The following is a 4,988-nucleotide window of genomic DNA, read 5'->3' on the forward strand; positions in this document are numbered from 1 at the left end:
CAATGTTATCAAATGCTCAAAACACAACCAAGTGAATACACATCAAGTCCAAGTCCATGATTTGAATATAGAAACAACTTGTAAAACGCAAATAGATCCATGGAGCTTTTAGATAGAATTTAATTAAACAAGATGATTAAATTATCTAGATTTCGAATCAATTTCAAATAATCTCAAATTAATATATGTTAAGTAACATATCATAGTCTTTACATATATCAAATCAAAAGTGCAAGATGAGCAAGATATCATCAAATAGAATTTAATTAATTTAAATCAATTAAATCTCTAGATTTCAAAAGTTGTTCAAATGGTCTCAAATTATTATATATCAAGCACTAAGTCATGGTCACACCATATATCAAGTCTAAAATGGAATACAAGCTAAACACAATTTACTAGAATTTAAATCAAATTAAATCCATTTAATCTCTAGATTTGAAACGTCATTTAAATCATCCCAAATTAATATATATCAAAGATCAACTCATGGGCATACCATTTACCAAGTCTAAAATGAGTTATATGTAAGATATAATAAATCTCTAATTTCTCAATTTAACAAAAGTCATGCATACAACTTATATTTCATACAAAAGCAAGTAAAACAACTTGGAAAATAAATTATAACGCCCCCTACCTCACTAGAGAAGAGTCTCTCTAGAATCCAAGGCAAATCAACACAAAATGGCAAACCCTTCGAGGGTTATGTAGAGGAGGATGAGGGGAACAAAAACTGTTCGAAGCGTCATGGTTTAAGGTGAGTGGAAGGCCATCAAAAATCAAGGTCAAGGCCTAAGGTTTCAAGCTCCATCCATGGAGGCTAGGGTTTTCTTTACAAGAGAAGGAAGAGATAGAAATTAAGTGTGAAAGAATGTGAGTGGAGGAAATAGAAATCATCCACTCACTATGTGGTCTTACACCAAGGTCAACACACACAAGTCTTGCTCAATTACACAAAAACCCTCCTTAACAACATAATTCCAAAGTGGCCTAAAAATAATTGCAAAACAAAATTTGGTGCCTACACTTGTCACAAATCCGAAGCTCTATTCTAGGCTTAATCTCAAACCTACACTTGTCAACCATCCAAGCCAACAAGTGCACTAATCCTAGGCTAACAAGTGGGTGAATCTCCACCCTCCACATGTCATCATCCAAGGCATCAAAGTGTCCTCACACAAATGTCAACAAGTGGACCAATGAAAGTGTGACACTTGTCACATTTTCGGGAAATTGCAAAAAGGTCCTTTTTGAAAATATCCTCCAAAACTAAATACAAAATGGTCCCCAAGATGAAAAACAATTACTTTACAATAATTACACAAATGACCCCAAATTATGAAAAATTCCAAAGAAGTATGCATTCACACCCCCAATGAAGAAAGACCACAACTAGCATGCTTTTCTACAAAAGTAAAAATACACATGGCATGGAATTTAAATATTATGGATGCATGCAAAACTGGAATCAAATCCGAACACGAAAAGTGAGGTTATGCCAACAAAGTGACAACCTAGAAAAAGACGAAAGGTGAATAGTGTCACAAAAGTGAAAATGTGAAAATGACTCGGTCCTCAAAGAAAGTCGTCAATCCACAGAAAAGAGTCTCGGAAACCATCCTTGAGCACTCAAGATGACACTAAGTGACGAGAAACCGAACTCAGAAAGGAAAAGATCAACAGAAAAAAAATATCTGTGAAAATCTGAGAAAAGGAAAGGAAAGAAAATGACCGGGTTATTACAAACTAGGTTACAAATCAAAACAATATCTATCTAATCATTTCCCACTTCTCACCTTTTGGGAGAAGTCCTCACTTTTTTATTACTTTTGCAACTTCTTCTTCTTCTGTTTTTTTTTCTTTTTTTTTCAAGTTCAATTATTAACCTAGAGTTTGGGCCCTCCACCTTTCGGCATGAGAAATTCAGTGCTTGATGAGGCTAGAATCCCGGCTACTCAATGAAAAAGGTTTGTTATCCACCTTTATCAAAATGAAAGCTTTCAATGCACTACTAGCCCAATTGGGATATAACCAATTCAATAATCACCAAAGCATGTACCCTATAAATGAATGCTAGTGTGCGCCTGTGCTAGTGTAGAATACTAGAGTGAATCTCAAAACAATCACAAAATCAGGTTGATATGGACCACAAATGCAAGCAAGATATTAATTTTTCAAAAAATTTACTCCTACATGGCATCCACAAGGCATACAAGGAGTATTAGACTCTCAAGTCAAGTAATTTTTAAATTTTAAGCAATATAGTCCTCAAAAGATCAAAATCATAGCTAACATGGATCTCAAATTTCAATCATGCATTTAAAGTTCAACTTTAAGTAGAATGCAACAAAGCCACCTTATCCCCAAACTTAAACCGCACATTGTCCGCAATGTGCAATGAGAACATTGGAAAAGATAGAAAGAGTATACCGTGATGGCAAAGGCATGAATCCCGATGGTAATCCAATTTGAAAGACGTCTTCCCGAAATTTGGAATCAACCACCTACTTGAATAACCACACTAGCAAACTCACATCAAATATCAAATGGGATAAGAATAGTCAAATTATGCATTCTGAGGCAATGTAACATAATATAAAAGAGAGCTATGAGATCAAGCCCTAGTGTAAGCATGAAAGTATGCATGCCTACTTATAATGGTAAAACATATATATATATATATATATATATTTTATTATTATTATTTTTTTATTTTAGTTTTATTATTATTATTATTATTATTATTATTGAATAAACAAGATTAAACTAAATGCAAGAAAATATGAACAATAATTGCTAAGTTTAACGTCTCTAGCTAGTCGGAATGCTTTTTTGAAAGATTGATAATTTATTTATTTATTTTTATTATTATTATTTTTTTACTTCAGATCGATCGAACTAAGATCAATTAAATCTTCGATCAATTGAACATGTGAGATTCTGCAGACAAGTTCGAACGATGCACAGAGAGACAATTTTCATGGATTTCAAAAAATTTCTAAGTGTGGAGTGAAGGTCGATCCAAGAAAAAGTTGGATCGATCTAGGAACTTTCAGATTGATCCAAGAGATTGTTCGATCGATACACAGAGAGTTGATTTATGCAGGAAATCTCAGATCGATGGGGCAGAGAGACTATTGGATGTAGGGATGGGTATTCGATCGATCGAACACAATTTGAGATCAATTGAACATACGAACACATGCAGAAAATGGAGCTTTCTATTGAGACCATTGATGCATCACTATATTTCTTCATAGATTGGATCTACCAAAAGGGCAGCTTCCATATGTCTTTGAAAAACTTGTCCCTCAATATAGGGTTTCAACCTTTGCCTATTCACCTTGAATGTGTTACCATTTTTTAAACTTTGAATTTCAACCGCCCCATGTGGTGCAACGGAGATGATCTCATATGGACCTTCCCATTTAGTTCGCAACTTCCCGGGAAAGAGTTTTAACCTAGAGTTGAAAAGCCAAGCTTTTTGTGATACCCCTAGATTTCTGAATGCGGGTTGGCCAGGCCCACGCCCGAATACCCAAGGATATCAAAAAGAAATCGGCAATAAACGAATATAGAGTACAAAAGAATAAAGAAAAATAAATAAAATGCTGACAAGAAACTAAAATGATAATCTAATAATAAACCTCGTAATATATTTCCATTAATTAATAAACTCTTCTGATACAACAGATCTTCCAAAATACAACTCGAGAATCCATATTGTGTGGACCCCTAGAAAATCCAAACTAAACAAATGACAGCAATAACTGTCTAAATCAGGAAACTAAATCATAAAGGAACTCCTATGTAGCATCGGAAGAATGAAGTAGACTGATCCCCGCTCAGCACAAACAACCTCTACTCCTAACGAACACCTGAAAAATAATGGTGGGTCAGGCCCATAAACAAGTTCTACTCTACTACAGTCCAAGCAAAGATTCCATACACGTATACATCCTAGTCAATCCAACAGTAATTAGTAGTCCGTATATATATATATATACACACACTAAAGGAACCTCACTAAACTATAGGGTTGTCTCAACCTGAATAGTAGGCAACATGCAAAACACACATATAGTGGGCATGAGTATCTAGACCTACCAGGGTACACAACTACAATATATTTAGCTACACATCCCTGGCGATATACGCGCCCTAACCACTGATCCTGAAGCTCAAGTTCATATCATGGCACCATACTTATATATATATAGTTTAGTAACCATCCTATCCAGTATAAATTAATCCTCCATAAGTCATTCAACTTGTTCAGCTGACCTGACTTGAATATAAGTAGGACTTAACATTTTAGTTAATCCATTCCCTTATATAATAAATTAATCCTCCATAAGTCATTCAACTTGTTCAGCTGACCTGACTTGAATATAAGTAGGACTTAACATTTTAGTTAATCTATTCCCTTATATAAAATAGGGAAGACTTAACTGATAAGTTAATCCATCCCTAAAATGCCACTGTCCCATACCGGTGCATTAAACCACACAATCCAACAATTGATGTAACGATTAAGGAAATACATCAAACAATCTAGAAATAACTATGATAATATGATATCAAGTTATCGCAAAATAGGGATGATTTATTATTTATTTAAGCTTCCTATATCATATGTTCTATACAAACTGAATCTTATACATGATGATATTTTATTATACCATCAAATAAGCATTCTCCATATCCAATTCATCCAACACATTTAATCTCAATTGCTAAAACATTTTAAAAGATTAAATTCATTCGTTTGTTTAAAACATTCAAATAGCAAGCATCATAATGATTGAGTCTATTTAAATTTATTTAAACCCAAACCTAGTTCCTATTTAATGTTCAGGAATCCTAGGCATGTTTCTATGTTCCATCATTCCACAGATATGAAAAATACATAATTTAAACATGTAAAAATTCACACCGGAAATCAAATCAAAATCATACATTTATCAATTCATAATACAAGAACA

Source organism: Cornus florida, unplaced genomic scaffold, assembly GCF_030987335.1.
Source record: "Cornus florida cultivar Cherokee Brave unplaced genomic scaffold, ASM3098733v1 CherokeeBrave_3.0.0_Hap2_Chr06, whole genome shotgun sequence".
NCBI lineage: Eukaryota > Viridiplantae > Streptophyta > Magnoliopsida > Cornales > Cornaceae > Cornus > Cornus florida.